This window comes from Pristiophorus japonicus, chromosome 1 (genome assembly GCF_044704955.1).
Source record: "Pristiophorus japonicus isolate sPriJap1 chromosome 1, sPriJap1.hap1, whole genome shotgun sequence".
In the NCBI taxonomy this organism is placed as follows: Eukaryota; Metazoa; Chordata; class Chondrichthyes; family Pristiophoridae; genus Pristiophorus; species Pristiophorus japonicus.
Window position 1 is genome coordinate 95,555,922 of NC_091977.1, and position 21,452 is coordinate 95,577,373.

Genomic DNA, 21,452 nt, shown 5'->3' on the forward strand with positions numbered 1-21,452 from the left:
TCGATGAACCTCTGTCAGAACTCAGAACACAGAGTTCTGTTGAAGGGTCATCGACCTGAAATGTTAACTCTGTTTCTCTCTCCACAGATGCTGCATCATGGTGGGTTCCACAGTTGTGCTGAGAAAAATGACCACCTATTCCATGTTGGAAATGATGGGCTTCAAGCTCTGTGCATTTTAAACCAATTCATTTTGACTTTATGCAGCAAAAAAAATTAATCATTCTTGAGCGTCCCTTAGTGCCTGTCCCTCATATGCCTCGATGGGCCGAATGCCTTCTTCCATGCTATAATCAGTCTAGCCATTGCCTATCCTAGTGCTCTTATTGTGTGCTTCCCCAGTAACTGCAGCATGGATGGTGGAAGGCTGCTGACTTTCAATTGAGCAGACTGCAGATGGCCTCAGAGGGTGACCTTGAGCAACTCTGGGCCAAGAAGGCCCGGCTTCAGACTGCACCATTTCGGCCTCGGCTGCAGCAGTTTGGGATGGCTGGCAGGTGACAGTAAGGACATTGGCAGAGTGGCAGGGATGGGAGCAGGAATGCTCTCATCCTGAAATAGGACAGCAGGTTCGTACTCCATGGAGCCACTGCTACCCGTCCAGGGTGGCACCTCAGCAATTCTACTGATCTGTTGGAGAACATATTACTGGAGTGCTGTGATGCCCTGAAAGCCCTTTTGAAAAGTGATATCCAGAGCCATGATGGCAGCAGTCTGAGCTTTGACTGCAGTACTCAGACCTTTGATGAAAGTTCTTTGTGCTGCAATGGAAGTTGTGACATGAACCATCAGATGCAACCATGGTGGGTTCCACAGGTGCGCTGATAGAGATGTTCACCTATTCCATGGGCTCCAAGCTCTGTGCAAAATCCAGTTGGTGATGGACTCCTCTGTGCTCCTTACATTGAGCATAGGCTTTCTCATGCACCAAGAATTTGGTTATGTCACCCATCAGTGTAGCATGCCCATTGAAGTCCTCACCTGACTCCTCTGGAGCAGAACTAATGTGTGACCTTACCCATAGACAAGCTGGTGTCTGCACTATCCTTTCCCCCCACCCTAGCTCCTGCACAGTTGTGTCCGGTGTCTCACCAAGTGCAGATACCTCCAACTTTTGGCTGCGAGTGTAATATCAGATAATCGCTCCATTGTCATTTTCTTCTTCCTCTTCCTCCACTGAATGGAAAGTTTCCAGTTCTTGGGTATCTGAAATTAAAAAGGGATATAAGAACATAAGAAACAGGAGCAGGAGTAGGCCATTTGGCCCCTCGAGCCTGCTCCGCCATTCAATAAGATCATGACTGATCTGATTTTTGTCTCAACTCCACTTCCCCGCCCGCTCCCCATAACTCTTTTGACTCCACTATAGTTCAAAAATCTGTCCATCTCCATCTTAAATATATTCAATGACCCAACCTCCACAGCTCTCTGGGGTAGACAATTCCAAAAATTCCTCCTCATCTCCATTTTAAATAGGCAATCTCTTACTCTGAAACGATGCCTGTTAGTTCTACATTCCCCCATAAGGGGAAACATACTCTCTGCATCTACCCTGTCAAGCCCCCTCACAATCTTATTCTTCTAAACTTCAATGAGTATAGGCTCAACCTGCTCAACCTTTCTTTATAATATCACCCTTCAGCTTAGGAATCAATCTAGTGAACCTTCTCTGAATGCAAGTATATCCCTTCTTAAATAAGGCAATCAAAACTGTTCGCAGTACTCCAGGTGTGGTCTCACCAATAACCTGTACAGTTGTAGCAAGACTTCCCTACTTTTATACTCCATTCCCCTTGCAATAAAGGCCAACATTCCATTTGCCTTCCTAATTATTTGCTTTACCTGCATGTTAACGTTTTGTGTTTCATGTACAAGGACCCTCTGCACTGCAGAATTTTGTAGTCTCTCCGTTTAAATAATAATTAGCTTTTTTATTCTTCCTAACAAAGTGGATAACCTCACATTTTCCTACATTATGCTCCATCTGCCAAATTTTTGCCCACTCACTTAGCCTGTCTATATCCCTTTGTGTCCCCCTCACAACTTGCTTTCCCGCCCATCTTTGTATCATCAACAAATTTGGCTACATTACACTCCAAGTCATTATTATAGATTGTAAATAGTTGAGGCCCCAGCTCTGATCCCTGTGGCACCCCAACCTGAAAATGACCCATTTATCCCGACTTTCTGTTTTCTGTTCATTAGCCAATCCTCTATCCATGCTAACATGTTACCCCCAACCCCGCGAGCACTAATCTTGTGCAGTAACCTTTTATGTGACACCTTATCGAATGCCTTCTGAAAATCCAATTACACTGGTTTCTCTTTACCACCCTGCTTGTTACATCCTCAAAGAACTCTAACAAATTTGTCAAACATGATTTCCCTTTCATAAAACCATGCTGACTCTGCTTGATTGTATTATGATATTCTAAATGTCCTGTTACTCCTTCTTTAATAATGGACTCCAGTAGTTTCCCAATGACAGCTGTGAGGCTAACTGGTCTATAGACTCCTGCTTTCTGTCTCCCGCCAGGGTTGGGTTGTGGTGAGGGGAGGAGAATGTAAGAAGTGCGTGCTTACATCATCTACAACTTGTGAGTCAGAAGAGATTTTGGGATGAGGGAAAAGTAGTTTGAGAGAAGGTGGATTAGGTATGCAGGCACCCTCATCATTGATCCCTCCAGCAGTGGTTACAGCTTCAGTGATTGCCCTGATGACCAGCACTGTCTCTTCCATGAGGGTTAAAACATGCAGGTGTGCTTATCCTCTTCCAGTTCTTTCCTGCTGCCTGCTGTTATGCACCTCTTTCTCCTGCAAGAAAGAGGGAAGTATGTCAATGAGTGTCTTTAATATGTTTGGGTTATGTGGCTGTCATAGTTGAATCACTGCCAGTGTGTGTGAGCTGTGAGTTGTGAGTGCAAGACTTGCAATAGTGCTAAGTGTGTGAGGGTGAGGTAAAGCAAATGAATTTTATGATTGATAGAGAGTGTTGTTAGGTGGGTGATGGGGGTGTGGTGAATTGAGGAGTGTCTGAGGTTACTGGTGTTATTGGTAAGATATTTGAAGATGAATTCACTCAGTCTGACAACTGATGTTAGATAGTTAAACTTCTTCCTGCTCTGCATCCATGTTCTTGGACAACACTCCTGGGATTGATCTCTGCCGTTACTTGTTCCCACTGCCTTCTGAGCATATATCTGAAAGGCCTCCTGCACCCTCACCCCCATACAGATACAGGACTTATCTCCTTTCCACATCTTCCACCAGGGCCTCAAGTCTGAAAATCTTGCTACTCGCTTCCCCGCATGTTTAACTGTTGCTCAAAGTAGCACAGCTCAGATTGACTTTTGAAAATACACCCACTACTTCAAGCAGCCACAAGCACCTCCCCTTAAAAGGTGCAGACTGTCTTTAACCACTTGCGATATCAGCCCCCCTGAAGATACATGCAGCCAATGAACAGTAGGGGGAGCGCTGGCTGTACCTTGCAATCATTTAAAAGAGCAGGTAGCAGCAATTTAACGTGCTGCCTGCAACGCAATAAACGGGTGTGTATTATTTGCATACTGCAATCCCCACGCTCATTTTCGGGGGTAAGCCAATTTCTCTCCCATACACTCTAAAACACAGGCATGGTATGTTATTCATCAACCTCCAGCAATAACTGTATTTTCTACTAATAGGAAAGAGCTAACAGAACAATGTTTTTTCTGTCAATTAAAAAAAAGCAAAAGACAGTTTCTTGTACCACTTAACATTTTTTTAAATGGAATAAAAGTAGACTCATGCCAGCTGTGACTATATTACATCTATCACACAACAAAATCAATATGGAACCATTTCTTGGACGTAAATTCATTATAACAATTCTTCTGAAATTTGCTGAAACTGCATCATTTTAAGCACATTCAGTGCAGCTATACAGAAAATTTCAGAATGGCATAGCACCAAGAACTAACATCACCCATCAAATTATTGATCAAAAAGTGCACATATATGCACAGCAGAACTTGGATATAGTGCAATGTTATTTATGTGAAAAAATGACTGGCATGTAACTCTATATAACAATGCTGATATTGTAGTAAAATGACCACTATCACATGATAATCTGAGGAACAACTATATTGTTTAGCATTTTAATGTCTCTGGAAGATGCCTCATTTATCAATTTAATATGGTAACTTCAGCCAAGAAGTGCTTCGTCTTCAAGTACTCTGACTGATTCACTTAAGTGCACTTATTAATGGTGCTCATTGCAGTCCAGCTGCAGGAAACTGCTGGAGAATTGCAGGCACTTTCAGTGAAGTTTCTAGGCCAGGCTAACAAACTACAGAAGATGGAATGCAGTACCTTTTGGGTTAGTCTCTGAGCCAATGTCAAGAATGCACCAAATTTAAGTTGTAAAGTTTATAAATTTGTAGGGGCCAAAATTCGGTGGTTACCGCCAGCCGAGAACACTCCGGAGAGGTGGTACAGCAGCGCTAACGGCTTAGCGCCCATGTTCGGTGATGTCACCGCCTGCTACAAACTTCGGTTGAGTTTTTGCGGCGGCACAAAGAGGTACCACCTTGCCTTCTACCGCCAGGGAAATCATGACGTCAGTATGCGTGCAACACCTCACTAGCGCTGGTGCCGCAAACCTCAGGTTTTGCACCTCACTTACCGGCTGGCGTTCAAAACTCACAGTTGCAATGCTAGGACGGGATATAAAGGGAGTAGCAACCGGGGCACATAGGTCGTGGTGAGTGCTACGTACTCTCTTAGCAGAGTGCGTAGGTGTTGGCATGCTGCAGCTGTTAAGTTCTTACCTTAAGGACTACCATTTCAGCTCCATTGATGAGCACTATCTCGCTCTTACCTTTGGCAACTTGATGGGGATAGTGCTGGCACACAATATCATGGTACAGCGACTACTTCCAAGGTGCCGGCTACACAGACAGGGTATGGCCAATGTGGGTCCAAGCCTGAGGAGAGGCCGCAGATGTCTGGCCAGGAGGCCTTACCCTCCCCAGGGCATTCTTCGCTAATGTGCGCATTCTTCGTACCTTGATATGTCCAAGGAGCAATGCATAAGAAGGCTGCGGTTCCGCAAGGAGGTGATCACAGAGCTCTGCCATCTCCTGCACACAGACCTCAAAGTTGAAACTACATATAGTTCAGCATGTCCAGGGAGAACCAGGAGGTGCGCTCCTGTGGCCTCGCCAGGATAGCGGGCTTCCCCAGGGTTCAGGGAGCCATTGATTGTTCACCTCGCCCCACAATGGAAAGGTGTTTTGCAATTGCAAGAGCTACCACTCCCTCAACGTCCAGTTGGTGTGCGACCACAGTCAGATGATCCTCGCTGTGAATGCCCACTATCCTGGCAGCTGCCACAATTCCTTCACCCTGCGGGAGAGCAATGTGCCACGACTGTTCCAGCCACTGCGTGTCGGGCGCGACTGGCTGCTCGGCGACAAAGGGATATGGTCTAGCCACCTGGCTGATGCCTCCCCTCCGCAATCCCTCCACCCCTGCCGAGCAGCGCTACAACCATAGCCATGCCGCAACCAGGAGCATAATAGAGCAAACTATCGGGGTTCTCAAGCAGCGTTTCCACTGCCTTCACCACTCTGGACGGACATTTCAATACTCCCCTGATAAAGTGTCCCTGTTCACTGTTGTGTGCTGTATGTTGCACAGGCTGGCCATCAGGAGGGGCCAGCCATTGTCACCAGGGATGGCAGCTGCACATCAGGAAGATGACTTTGATGAGGAGGAAGACGAGGAGCATCAGCCACGGAGGAGGCAGCATGAGACTGTTGCCGCTGCAATTCCAGTAAATGATGCAACACAGGCCGAGTGGCCAGCCTATTCACCTGATGATGTGCTGAAGACATCGCGCCCCATCCTCCAAGCCTCCATGTATATAAATCAAACCACAATAAGGTTGTCGCAAATTCACCTTTATTAACATGAACAAGAGTGTGCTGTAAACAAGCACAACACAGAGCCATCATCAGCAGCAAATTATGAATGAAACACACCTGCAAACATTATCACCCAGAGGCAAGTGCAACTATATACATGCCTTAATATTCAAATAAGGTCACAAGATATGGCCATGATGCTATCAGTCCTTAGTGGAACTTCCGTAAGGATTTCCCACTCCTTCCCTTTTATCCCCTCCCACGCCTATTGCTCCTCCGTAATAGGATCTCAGCGCCTGCAGCAAGTGTGATGTATGTAGCACACAAATCACTGACTCCACACGGTCTGGTGTTGATCTAACTGCTGTGACCTTGGTCCTTTATTGAACAGCTCCAGAGTGACTCTCAGGTGTGGTGGTCAGCCTTTTATACTGCCTCTTGCAGGTACATTCAGGTCTCCCACCACAGCGCCCTCTGTGGTGTACCACTGTGCTTATTATACATTTAAGGTACCAGGACGATACACACATCAATACATAACATCTCACTTCCCCCCCCAGGACACAGGACGATATACACATCGATACATAACAGCAAGGCTGGATGAAAGTTGTTCTGTCGGTGCCGCAGACACTACTGATGGCCTAGCAGGATGTCCGCAACCAGTTTGGGCCCTGGATGGCCCAGCTGCGGACTGCCCCACCTCAGAATTGGCAGCAGCAGTCTCGGCTGGATGGGTTGCAAACAGCGGCAGGTACAAAGACGAAGTAGCAGTGGTGGGAGGTGCAATGATGTCGTCCTGAGAGAGGACATCACATTCCATCTTGACCAATAAGCTGCCACTCCTCTGGGGCAGAGCCTGAGCATCCTGGGGAGCACAGTTTGCTGGCTTGCCATGGCATCGTTAGCTCCCCGTTGGTGCTTGTGTGGCATCAAGTTGACTCTGCATCAGAGCAGTTTGACTCTGTATCAGAGCAGAGTGAGTCTGCATCAGAGCAGAGTGAGTTTACATCAAAGCAGACAGCGCATTGATGCTACAACATACTGACGACATAGCAGAATGCAAGTCTTGCGTGGCTTTAGTCTGGTGTTCAATGGCTACTGCCACGTCAGCCATGGCCCACGCTAACATGTCTGGGAGCCCATGGTCACTTGTGGCTTCCAACATCCATTGGTATCTACCAAGCATGGGCTCGATGGGCAGCTGAGTCGCAAGTGCAAATGTTGAGCAGACTCCTATGTCTGTTGCGCAGCTGCAAATGCTGAATACTCCTTTGATCTTACCGCCCCACTTACCGCCGTTTAGCGCCTCAAAAGTGGTGTGTAATGCCTGATTTACCGCTCCAATCCCTTCTTCAGGCGGTAAAACTGAATTTCGTGGTTTGCGGCGGTAATTACCACCAGGCGGTAAAATCACCGACCAGGCGGTGTCACCGGCTCTAAATGGGTGAAAGTGAATTTCCACCCCGTAATGTTTAGTGCTGTATCACATGCTGCTTAGGGGTGTAAGGGTGCAGGATGAAGATGTAGGAACTTACAGCTGCAGTCTATTCAGCCTACCATTCGAGTTGCCAGCCTTGTTGAGATAGTGGAAGTGGGAGTGGGTTTTTAATTCTTCAGAAAAATAAAAAGGACCCAGATTGCCTGCAAGGCAGTAGTCTTGTTGCAGAATCTAGATGCCATTATGGACCACAAAGGCAGAACTCAATGGTTTAATCTAAACTCCGAGATGAAATAACAATCTTCAAATCATTCACAAATGTGGTGTTCAGTTAATCCATTTTTATCAGCTGTAGCTTGAAACTGGTAACTAGTGGTGTCCAGATAACCGGTAAGCAAGGACATCCATTCTGGGTGATAGCGATGTAACGTCACAGTATATGGGGTCCAGGTCCATGGCTGAACCTCAATTTATCAGATTTCTATTGGAGGCATATCACCTGCTGTTATTACATATTTCGCGTATTCTGTGCTCCATATTTTTTCTGTATTCATTTGATTTAATAGCACATTATTTCCCAAAGGAAACCACAAACAAAAATATTTGAAAACCATTTTGTTCCAGGATATTTACGATTGCATCATTTACATGAAAAGGAAGGTTGTTAGGGGGAGAAATTCGGTCAGTTAGCGTCCCTGGAAAGGTTCGGAACAGGGGCGCTAAAGTGGTCGGAGCCGTGAGCACGAGCATTCACGCCGCTCGTCAAATTCAGTGTGCTGGTGCCGGCGGTGCTGAGCAGTATCACCCGGGAGTGTCGCACCGGTGTGCAATGCCCCTGGTTTTGACAGTGATGTGACATTTGGTTGGAGCGGCACCTGTAGCACCAAATAGTGACACCGCCAGAGAAAGCTGGCGTGCAGAGCTAAGGGAAGGAATGATTGAAAAAGGTAAGTGAAATTGATATTTCTTCAAATTTATTTTGCGACTCACCTTTATTTGGGGGGAGTACTTTATTGGGAATGTTTTTTGTGTCAATTATTTTTCTTGCAGGGAAGCCTCCTTTAGGCCGCTCCGAAGCCGACTCTTTAGCAACGGATTTTCAGTTGCTCACCCGGCCTAGTGCCCGAAGAGAGATGTGGAACGCCTTCCATAGCGCTCCACTACACTCTCAGGGTGCAGCAACTGAACTGTTTGGCTGCCATCACAAACCATTTTCTGGCGCAACATTTACGGACCCGCTGCCATTAGCACACTAAGAAGCCTCCAACCGAGTTTCCACCCCTATCTTTCTCTTGTAAATATAGTTAATTGGTACTAAAAATAGTAAAACAAAGTTATATATGGGAGAATGCATGGGGATCGTAATCTAGTAAAATGCTTATCCGGCATCCATGTAATGTGGTTTCATTAAAAGTGGTACAACATAGTGAAATAGATTTACGAGAATGATTCCAGATTTACGAGAATGATTCCAGGAATGAGGGACTTCAGTTACGTTGATAGAAGCTGGGGTTGTTCTCCTTGGAGCAGAGGAGATTTGATAGAGGTGTTCAAAATTATGAGGGGTCTGGACAGAGTAGATAGAGAGAAACTGTTCCCATTGGCAGAAGAGTCGAGAACCCGAGGACACAGATTTAAGGTCGATTGGCAAAAGAAGCAAAGACGTAAGAAACAACGTTTTTTATGCAGCGAGTGGTTGAATTCTGGAATGCACTGCCTGAAAGGGTGATGGAGGCAGACTCAATCACGGCTTTCAAAAGGGAGTTGGATAAGTACCTGAAGGAAAAAAAATAGCAGGGCTACGGGGAAAGGGTGGGGGAGTGGGACTAGCTGAGAGTCGGCATGGGCTGGATGAGCCGAATGGCCTTCTTCCGTGCTGTAACCATTCTATGATTCAAATATAAAGGTCTATGTTGAGTAGTGTAGAAGTGAGTGTCCATGATTCCTATTATAGATGGTTCCTATCTTTTCGGGAAAACACTGAGAGTCCAGGTGCTTCTTCAAGGTCGGGAGTCTGGCTCTACTTTTCTCCCTGATTGTGCTTGTGCTCCCTTCCAGCAACTGGGTTAAGAATCAGCGGCCTGAGAGTTGGCTGCCTGGCTGCCCATCTGCCATCTCAGCTTAACATATAAAGATATGAGGGGGGGGCGGGGGGGTGGGGGTACGGGTGTGGGTGCGGGGGCGGGAAATAACATTTTTAAATGATACAAAAATGGATACTGTAGCTTAAGGATACATCTTGGATAGTGGAGAGGTCCTTTGCAGTTTTAACAAAATCTTATAGATTTTGTACTATGACTGCTGAATAAAAATTTTATGAAAAATAAAAGACAACTGCAGACAACAGAGCATATCATGAAAATTCATTTTGGAAACGTTAAAAAAAACAAATTACCCAGAGCTACCGTGCATTTAATGCAGCATACTTGTGTGTATCAATAAGCTTTATAACACTCATCATGCTGGGGAAGCTGCCTTTCCTGGCCCTTTTGTTGATTAATATTCTATTTCTATTAAGAGTATGATGTATGATTGCACCTTCCAGTCTGCCTGGTCTACCTATTTTTCATTAATCAGTAACAGGCAAAGAAAACTAATCTGATTCGGTATGAATCTGATGATTTTTAAGATATCATGTGGACCTTGAATACATGATATGACTTCTGAGGTGAAAATCTAGAATATAAGGCTAAATATAGAATGTTGCAGCTGATTCACTAAAGCAGGTGGCGTGACCTAGTTTTCACTATTTCCCTCAATGTAAATGTTGCTGGTAATAAGGAGCTTTGTTGCAGGTATTAATAAAAATAATCATGGCTTTTTGAAAGAAGTGTCATGAAAAATAGTGTTCCAGGCTTTGCAGATAGGGCTAAGAATGTTATTGTCATAAATATTCCACATACTTTCCTTATTGCACTTAACTGTGTGGATATCATTGGCCTGAAATTCAGTACCGCTGGAAAGCTGCTGCTCCCCCCACCTTTTTGGGGCCATTAGCGCTAACATTTTTTCATAGCTGGGCCACCCCATATTCAGCTCCAAATGTGAACAAATGGGTTCCAGCACTAATGAACCCTTCCAAAGTGGATTTTTCAGCGGTGTGGCTGTCTTAATTTGAGCGTTATCACCACTGAGAAATTCAGCGTGCAGGTAAGGGTTTCTAATGAGCCAGCTGCTCCCTGGTAAGGCCAGGGTTTGCAGCAAGGCCCTGAGGGGGAAGGAGTTTGGAAGGATGGCTGGTGTAAAAGGTGCCAGGAGAGCCAACAGGTTCACTGATACGGAGCTGGAGACACTGATGGACAGTGTGAAGGACACAAGAAGAATACTGTTTCCTGACGTGGGGAGACCTGGCAGACAGTCAGTACATAATGCATGGAGGGAGATTGCAGGGGAGGTGTCAGGCACCTCCATATATGTGAGGACCCGGCCTCTCAGGAAGGTGCTGGCGTCTGCACCCGGCCCTTCCAGGGTGGTGATGGGTCAATGCCTCCTAGCTCTGGGGCCTCCTATACCTCCTGCACCTCCTCCTCCTCCTCCTCCTCAGGTGGTACTGCTGGTTCGACTTCCAGCAACTGTCCCCTCATGATGGCCAGGTTGTGCAGCATGCAGCAGACCTCGACGATGATGGAGATCTGTTGAGGAGAGTACTGCAAGGTGCTACCAGAGCGGTCCAGGCACTGGAACCTCTGCTTAAGGATGCCTGTGCTCGATGATGCACCTGGTGACACAATGAGTGTCATTATATGCATGCTCTGGCACTGTCCTGGGATTCTGCAGTGGAGTGAGCAGCCAAGCGGACAGGGGATATCCCTTGTCTCCAAGCAGCAACCGCAATTGTGATTCGAGCTGGTCAAGACAGCGGGCACACTGGTCTGGCACAGAATGAACGAATCATGGCTGCTGCCTTCCTTGACCACTGCTTCTCTGCATGGTGCTGACGGTGACACCATCTCCTGCATGCCACCCTGCTTCTGAGCAGGTGTACCAGGTGTCAACCTCCCAAAACTCCTCCCATCCTCAGGGTGAACCCTGCCAAGCAGGTCTCTGCAGCCCACAGGACTCCACTAAAGAGTCAGACCTGAAAGTTGTACAAAAGTATGTGCAAACCTCTGAGCAGCACTCAGCAGCTTGAATGGAGCCAAAACAATTAATAAAACTATATGAAAAGATAAATACAGTGGCTGATGTAATCTGAAATAAAAACACTATTAATTAATAAAACTATGAAAAGATAAATACAGTGGCTGCTGAAATCTGAAATAAAAACACTAATAATTAATAAAACTATGAAAAGATAAATACAGTCGATGCTGGAATCTGAATCTGAATCTCTGAGGATAGATTCAGTAAGGAGGGAAGTAAAGCTGGAATTGGAAAGCAAAAATGTAGAAAGTGAATTTGGAGGAATTCCCTGGATTCTGGGGCGGTCCCAGAAAATTGGAAAACCTCAAATGTAACGCCCCCATTTTAAAAATGAGGCAGACAAAAAGCAAGAAACTATAGACCAGTTAGCCTAACATCTGTCATTGGGAAAATGCTGGAGTCCATTATTAAGGAAGCAGTAGCAGGACATTTGGAAAAGCATGATTCAATCAAGCAGAGTCAGCATGGTTTTATAAAAGGGAAATCATGTTTGACAAATTTGCTGGAGCTCTTTGAGGATGTAACGAGCAGGGTGGATAAGGGGGAACCAGTGGATGTATTTGGATTTCTGCAAGGCATTCTATAAAGTGCCACATAAGAGGTTATGCATAAGATAAAAGCTCACGTGGTTGGGGGAAATATATTAGCATGGATAGTGGATTGGCTAACTAACAGAAAACAGAGAGTTGGGATAAATGGGTAATTTTCTGGTTGGCAAATAATGACTAGTGGGGTGCCGCAGGGATTGGTGCTGGGTCCTCAACTGTTTACAATCTATATTAATGACTTGGATGAAGGGACCGAGTGTAATGTAACCAAATTTGCTGATGATACAAAGATGAGTGGGAAAGCAAATTGTGAGGAGGACACAAAAAATCTGTAAAGGGATATAGACAGGCTAAGTCAGTGGGAAAAAATTTGGCAGGTGGGGTATCATGTGGGAAAATGGGAGGTTATCCACTTTGGCAGAAATAATAGAAAAGCAAATTATAATTTAAATGGAGAAAAGTTGCAAAGTGCTGCAGTACAGAGAGACCTGGGGGTCCTTGTGCATGAAACAACAAAAAGTTAGTATACAGGTACAGCAAGTAATCAGGAAGGCAAATGGAATGTTAGCCTTTATTGCAAGGGGGATAGAGTACAAAAGCAGAGAAGAGATGCGACAACTGTACAGGGTATTGGTGAAGCCACACTTAGACTGCTGCGTACAGTGTTGATCTCCGTATTTAAGGAAGGATATATTTGCATTGGGGGCTGTTCAGAGAAGGTCCACTAGGTTGATTCTGGAGATGAGGGGGTTGACTTATGAGGATAGGTTGAGTATGTTGGGCGTATACTCATTGGAGTTCAAAAGAATGAAAGGTGATCTTATTGAAACTTATAAGATAATGAGGGGGCTCGACAAGATGGATGCAAAGAGGATATTTCCACTCATAGGGGAAACTAAAACTATGGGACATAGTCTTAGAATAAGGGACCGCCCATTTAAAACTGAGGTGAGGAGAAATTTCTTCTCTCAGAGGGTTCTAAATCTATGGAATTCTCTGCCCCAGAGAACTGTGGAGGCTGGGTCATTGAATATATTTAAGACGGAGATAGACAGATTTTTGAGCGATAAGGGAGTAAAGGGTTATGGGGAGCGGGCAGGGAAGTGGAACTGAGTCCATGAACAGATCAGCCATGATCTTATTGAATGGCGGAGCAGGCTCGAGGGACTAAATGGCCTACTCCTGCTCCTATTTCTTATGTTCGTATGTTCTTATTTTCAAAGGGCCCCAATCGCGGCAACACTGCAGCGGTGTCGCATTCGAGCACTGACTCGAATACCTCACACTGCTAGGAAAAGTCTTACCTTTTTGCAGCTGAAAATCCCTGTTCTTGCCGCTTTTCAGTGGCCCGCATGCTGCAGAGCTCTCCACTGGAAAGTTACCTTTTCAGTGGCTTCACCCCGCCGTTTCCGGTGGGAGTGAGCACTGCTTAAACCCCCCCAAGCTGAATATGGCTCAGGGAGGGAAAATCATCTGACCATGACGGCCGATCAATTTTTTCGATCGGCTGCCAAAACCCCGTGGTAGCCGTCCCTGCGGGTGAATTTCAGCCCCCATAGATTCGACATAAATAGGAAGGGCTTGTAAAATCAGTCTGTTATAAATCGCTGTAAAATTAACAGGAAGACACCAGTAAAATTATTTACTTCATGATCAGAGACCTCATTTAATGTGTTTCCATGTTAATCACATGTATAACTACATTCACAGCACTATTGTGTGACCCCGAGTCAGTCAGAAATGCTAACCTATTGATGCATACTATGCACTTGTTGGGTTTCGCAGGCAAAACTAAGTAGCTTTGTTCAGTGAAATTTGTATTTACTAGGCACAAAAAAACCTAAATCCAATAAAAACATACAGCTTTTTAAAATTAGTGATGCTTTAGATAAAATCTTTGGACTAGAAATTCAGAAAATACCGCCATCGCCGTTTTTTGGGCGATAATCGCGGCTTTTTTTTTAGCACCGAAATACCACTATCGCTGAACGTTGCAAAATTCGGTAAACGGTGACCAGCGATAGTGGTAGTGGTAAATCTGGCCTAGCACAACTGCATTTGTGCCCCAGAGCCGAATTCACCGATCTGAAAAAAAACTGGACCTTCTACGCATGCGCAATCTTTTTTTCTCCGCCAATTTTTTTCTTCAGATTTTTTCCCCACTGTGATTCTGGTGAACTGTCAGGATACGCCCGCGCATATGCAGTCCACCCAGGTCTCAATCTGCCATATTTCACAGAGAAGAGAAAATGCAGGGTGATTATAGCAGACAAAGGGCCAAGAAATTTAGTTCCGATGCAAATGAGGCATTGATCACAGAAATTGAAAGTAGATGTGGGGAGTTTAATAGGAGCGGTCGAATTAAAGCCATCTCTGCCGTTATAAGGCGATTTTGGACCTGTGTTACTGAGGAGGTTTCCTCAGTTGATGACATTCGCAGGGACCACAAGCAGTTCAGGAAAAGGTGGAATGACCATTGCAGGGTTGTGAGAGTAATATTTATATTGATGCACTCCTTGATTACTTAAATTGTAAATGTGACACATGTTCGTATAGGTAGGCTTAGTGTTGCACCTTATTTGCCATGAATGATCGTTACACATTTGTAAGACTGCTTTTTGACATCTTAAAAGATGTTTCTGCACATTGATGTCTTCCTCGTGAGCCACATGCAACTACCAGGGCCTATAAACAGATGACTGTATTAAATGCACACAGTATGATATGTGCCTTGATGGCTATCTGTGTGTATCACAAGAGCAGATGGGCCCTCTGATAACCATTCCTATTGTCATTTTTGCAGTAAAAGTTGTCATACAATTGCCATGAGCAGCGATGGTACAGGCAGCGGTCCGCCCCAAACACATCCATTAACAGACTTGGAGGAGCGAGTGGCTGGTCTCAATGGCGCTTCCGGGAGGTCAACTACCCATGTGGATGCTGAGCGCATGTTTGGAACTAAGGGTAAGTCCTGCAAAATCCCCAGGCTGGGTTGGGGCAATGTGAAGCAGTGTCTGTGGACTAGGGTTGGGGCAATGTGATGCAGTGTCAGTGGCCTTGGGTTCGGGTAGTGTGATACAGTGTCTCTCGACGACATAAAATGCAGCAGTGATGGTCTTTCAAATAAGCCTGAGCTATGTGACCTTTCTCATGTCACCCTGCCCACTCCCCTGCTGCTAACCACTTGTCTGTTGTTTTCAATTTTGCAGATGAGGATTCTGAGGCACCACATGCTGCTACAGAATGTCTGGGTGGAGGAGGCAGATGTGGGTCACACTGAGGACCCTCCATGGGAGGAACAGAATGATGAAGCTGTTGCGGTGGCGGGGAGCGGGGGGGGGGGGCGTTGATGGTGGTGGGAGTGGAGGGGCCGATGCAGTCACCACCTCTTTTAGCTGCGGCCACAAGTTCCTTGGAGGAAGCGACATTCACATGCTTCGTCCCATCCGAGGCAGCGGGTCCAAGTCGTGTGCAGCAATGCATCCCCAGTGTTGAACCCCGTGTGCCATCTCTTCTGAGGTTGAGTCGACAAAGCTGATCTGCTGAAAAACTGGCAGATGCACACCTGGATGTGGTGGGACTGTCAAGGGAGAGCATCGAGCTCAGGGTATAGAGGGTGCAGAATTCTTGAGATGCATTCAAGAGAAGTTTTTTTGTCAGTATGTAGCAAGCCCAACATGAGAGGGGGCGGTCTTGGATTTAGTTTTAGGGAATGAAGCTGGGCAGGTTGAAGGGGTATTAGTGGGGGAGCACTTGGGTGCCAGTGACCATAATTCAGTCAGATTCAAGTTAGTTATGGATAAGGACAAGAATAGGCCTGGAATAAAAGTTCCGAATTAGGGAAAAGCTAATTTTGCTAAGTTAAGGAATGATTTGGCCATAGTGGACTGGAAACAGCTACTTGTGGGTAAATCAGGGTCGGAACAGTGGGAGGCATTCAAGGAGGAGATCCGGAATGCTCAGGCCAAACATGTGCCCTTAAAGAAAAAGGCTGAGAAAAAAAGTTCTAGAGCACCCTGGATGTCTAGGGACTTACAGGGGAGGATTAAGAAAAAAAGCGACGCCTCTGTCATATATCAACGGCTAAATACATTAGAATCTTTAGAGGAATATAGAAAGTTAAGAGGCAAAATTAAAAAGGATATTAGGAATGCTAAGAGAGAGCATGAGAAATTCTTGGCTAGTAAAATTAAGGAAAACCCCAAGATGTTCTATAAATATATTAAGAGTAAGAGGGTAACTAAAGAAAGTGTAGGGCCTATTAGAGACCATGAGGGTTATCTTTGTGTGGAGGCAGAAGATGTTGATAGGGTTCTTAACGAATACTTTGCATCTGTTTTCACAAAGGAACGAGGTAAAGCAGATACTGCTATAGATGAGTGTGATATTCTGGATGAAATAAATATAGTGGGAGAGGAAGTATTAAGGGGTTTAGCAGCTTTGAAAGTAGATAAGTCCTCAGGCCTGGATGAAATGCATCCCTGGCTGTTGAGCGAAGTAAAAGAGGAAATAGCAGAGGCCTTGACCATCATTTTCCAGTCCTCTTTGGATATGGGCATGGTGCCAGAGGATTGGAGGACTGCTAAGGTAGCATCCTTGTTTAAGAAGGGAAAAAGGGATAGGCCGAGTAATTACAGGCCTGTCAACCTAACCTCAGTGGTGGGAAAACTATTGGAAAAAATCCTGAAAGACAGAATAAATCTGCATTTGGATAGGCAACGATTAATTAGGGACAGTCAGCACGGATTTGTTCAGGGAAGTTCGTGTTTGATTAACCTGAATGAATTTTTTGTGGAGGTAACCAAGAGGGTTGATGAGGGTAGTGCGTATGATGTAGTATATATGGACTTTTGCAAGGCTTTTGATAAGATTCCGCATGGTAGACTGGTCATGAAGGTTAAAGCCCATGGGATACAGAACAAAGTGTCAAGTTGGATCCAAAATTGGCTTGGAGGAAGAAAGCAAAGGGTAATGATTGATGGATGCTTTTGTGGCTGGAAGGATGTTTCCAGTGGGGTTCCACAGGGCTCAGTACTGGGACCCTTGCTTTTTGTGGTATATATCAACGATTTAGATTTGAATATAGGGAGTATGATTAAGAAGTTTGCAGACAACACTAAAATTGGCTGTGTGGTTAATAATGAAGAGGAAAGTCATGGGCTGCAGGAGGATATCAATCTACTGGTCAGGTGGGCAGAGCAATGGCAAATGGAATTTAATTCAGAGAAGTGTGAGGTGATGCACTTTGGGAGGGCTAATAAGGAAAGCATATACACATTAAACGGTAGGCCACTTAATAGTGTAGATGAACAAAGGGACCTTGGAGTACTTGTCCACAGATCCCTGAAAGTAGCAGGCCAGGTGATAAAGTGGTAAAGAAGGCATACGGAATGCTTGCCTTTATTGGCCAAGGCATAGAATATAAGAGAAGGGAGGTTATGCTTACATTGTATAATACTTTGATTAGGCCACAGCTGGAGTATTGCATGCAGTTCTGGTCGTCGTATTATAGGAAGGACGTGATTGCATTAGAGAGGTTGCAGAGGAGATTTACTAGGATGCTGCCTGGAATGGAGAATCTTAGTTATGAGGACAGATTGGATAGGCTGGGTTTGTTCTCATTGGAACAGAGGAGATTGAGAGGAGACCTAATTCAGGTGTACAAAATATTGAGGGGCCTGGACATAGTGGATAGTAAGGGTCTATTGCCATTGGTGGAGTGGTCGATTACGAAGGGGCATAGTTTTAAGGTGGTTGGTGAAAGGTTTAGAGGGGATTTGAGGGGGGCTTCTTTATACAGAGGGTTGTGGGGATCTGGAACTCGCTGCCTGGAAGAATGGTGGATACAGAAACGCTCACCACTTTTGAGAGATGGTTCGATGGGCACTTGAAGTGCCGTAACCTGCAGGATTACGGACCTAGAGCTGGTAATTGGGATTAGACTGGATGACCTTTTGTTGGACGGTGTAGATATAATGGTAAGTACTGCAGGGAATAGAATACGGCCAGGGTGATCTCCTGGACTAGTTTCGATCACCTGGATGGGTCGGAGAGGAATTTTCCCAGATTTTTTTTTCTCCCTAATTTGGCCGGGATTTTTATCTGTTTTTTGCCTCTCTCAGGAGATCACATGGCTCTGGTTGGGGTGGAGTCTAGATGTTTTCAGTATAAGGGGAGTCGCAGTTGTGTGAGGCGGATTGGTTAGGCTGGGTGCTCTTTGCCTTTCCGTTATTGTTCATAGGTTTATATATAACCTTTAGGGCTGCTGATCAAGGGCCGTGCAGCTCTTTGTCAGCCGGTGCAGACACGATGGGCCGAAATGGCTTCCTTCTGCACTGTAAATTTCTATGTTTCTATGTTTGTCAGTCGAGAGATCCTCCAGACCCTGGGTGGTATTTCTGGCAACATTGCGGTACTATCTGCGGACATGAGGGAGGGCATGTCGTAGATTGTAGCTGCGATGCGGGAGAACATCGAGGCTTATAATGTCCAGTGGCAATTGATGGTCTCGACTTTTGACATTGCCGTCCCCAATGTCATGCCACCCACACCGACAGCACCTGTGAGTGGTGAGGCTGAGCAAGAGCCTTGCCACTCAGAAGCCGGGCCTTTCATACCCCAAGCTTCTCCAGGGGATTCAATGGCGTCTCCATTGTCTCTCCCCCAACAACAGCAGTGCTCTGCGCACCTTGCTGCACACCGTCTAGGTCCCAACGTGGGTTGGGGTAGGGGCAAGAAGCGAGGGGTGGGGGGTGGGGGTTAAGATCAGGGGGCGGAAAGGTGGCCGCAGATAAAAGACATTCGGTGCTGGAGTTGTTCTTGTTTTGTTGTTTTGTTGCTGTTTTCCTGGTTTTCATTATTTTATAAATGTTTTAAAAGTTTTACAAATTGTATTCAAGTTAAAAATGTATTTAAGTTTCAAAATTAAAGTTTCATAAATGTACAAATGTTTCATAAATTTACAAATATTTTATCAATTCTTTTGTTCACCTTAACCATTCTTGTTCAGTGTCTCATTTGCAGAATAAGAGGGGAAATAGTCAACATGGTGGGATAGCGTGGGCAGGCAATGGTGAAATGTGCCATTCCCTGTTCAAGCAAAAAGTTGAATTATGAGCTGCTGACGTAAGACTTTTGCAGTGGCGAAAGCTCTACGAGGCCTCCCCTGTGGTGGTGATGGTGGGGGTGGTTGCATGGGTTATTCGCCAGGCTCCTCGTCCTCCTCCTCCCCCCCTCCTCTCCCCCCACCCCCCCTCCTCCCCTCTCTCCTGAGGTGGTCCTGCAATTCCCAGTTGCAAATCCTGTCCCCTCATGATGGCTAAGTTGTGTAGCATGCAGCACACCACAATGAACTCAGCGATCTGCTGAATGGAGTATTACAGGCTGCCTCCAGAGTGGTCCAGGCACCAGAAGCACTGCTGGAGCACTCCAATTGTCTTTTCGACAATGTTGTGTATAGCTATATGGCTGTCATTATAGCGATGCTCGGCTTCTGTCTGAGGCTTCCAGAGAGGGGTCATGAGCCAGGTGACGAGGCCTTTGTCCCCCAGCATCCAGATCTGGCCTTGTGGCTGACGCTCAAATAGGTATGAGACACTACTCTCACGCAAAATGAAAGTGTCATGGATGCTCCTTGGAAACTGAGCATTTACTGCCATGATGTGCTGAATATGGTCGCAAACAATCTGTACGTTCAGGGAGTGGAATCCCTTTCAGTTTCGGTAAACCTCTGGATCCTCTAAAGGTGTTCTCAGGGTAATGTGCGTACAGTAAATGACAGCCTGAACCTTGGGGAAGCCAGCAATTCGTGCAAAACTTACAGCCCTGTCATTCTATGCCTCCTTGGTCATTGGGAACTTGATAAAGTCCATCCCGCATGCATACAGTGCAGTAGTCACCTGGCGAATGCAGCTATGTGCAGCGAACTGCGAGATGGAGCATATATCCCCATGCCTGAAAAGAGCAGGAGGAATAGAAGGCAAGTGTTGCAGTCACATTCATCTCGACGGGCTGTACAGTCCTGTTCCTGCTCGTAGGCTGTAGATCTGCCTTTATAAGCTGGCAGATCTCTGTGACCACCTCTTTTCGGAAGCGCAGCCTTCGAATGCACTGTGCCTCAGAGAGCTGCAGGTATGAGCGCTGTTCCCTGTAAACTCGTGGGGGGGGGGGGGGGGCGGGGTAAGGCCTCCTCCCCATACATCTGTGAGCTCTTTGATTACGCTCAAAATGCTCTTGAATAAGCCTTCTTCCAGCTCGATGCGGCATAGAAAATGCAGCCAGGAATAAGCAGAGATAGTTTAGCCCCCATTCTTTTAAATGTTCTCAAATAGCATTAAAAATGAAGTATAAACTAACAAAAACCTTAGGGTTAGACTTTCCACTGATGATCGGCGAGCTATCGCCCAAATAAGCAGGCTATCGCCCACTTTAGCTTAAAAGTGGAAAGTTGGGCCAGAACATCGCTGAGTTTATTGTGGTGTGCTGCATGTTGCATAACCTAGCTATGAGGAGAGGACAACAATTGCCAGATGGGACTGCCGGTCTACCTTATGATGATAGATTGAGTAGACTGGGTCTTTACTCGTTGGAGTTCAGAAGGATGAGGGGTGATCTTAGAGAAACATTTAAAATAATGAAAGGGATAGACAAGATAGAGGCAGAGAGGTTGTTTCCACTGGTCGGGGAGACTAGAACTAGGGGGCACAGCCTCAAAATACGGGGGAGCCAATTTAAAACCGAGTTGAGAATGAATTTCGTCTCTCAGAGGGTTGTGAATCTGTGGAATTCTCTGCCCAGGGAAGCATTTGAGGCTAGCTCATTGAATGTATTCAAATCACAGATAGATAGATTTTTAACCAATAAGGGAATTAAGGGTTATGGGGAGCAGGCGGGTAAGTGGAGCTGAGTCCACGGCCAGATCAGCCATGATCTTGTTGAATGGTGGAGCAGGCTCGAGGGGCTAGATGGCCTACTCCTGTTCCTAATTCTTATGTTCTTATGTTTTTATTAAAGGGGAGGTGAAAGAGGAAGACAAGGAGGAGGAAGATGACGAGGACCTCGGGGAGGACAATCAGCCTGGCGATAAACTCATGCCCCCACGCCCCCCTGCAAGACTGGAAAAGTCCTGTCGGAGTTATGCAGTTGCAAAACTCTTCCGTCAGCAGCTCATAAATGAACACTTTGAATGAACTTACATTGGTGACAGTTACAGTTAGTTACAGAAAGACAATAGTTGCAGTTGTGTCATGTTTCATACTTGCCTGGCCCGGCCATTGTTTTCCAACAATTGTATTCATGTTTTACCTTACCTTACGTTATCAGAAGACACTGCACAACCATTGTAAAATTCAATAAATTTTTTTAATAATTTAATAATTTAATAATAATTTTTGTAGTTGTATAGGCTGCC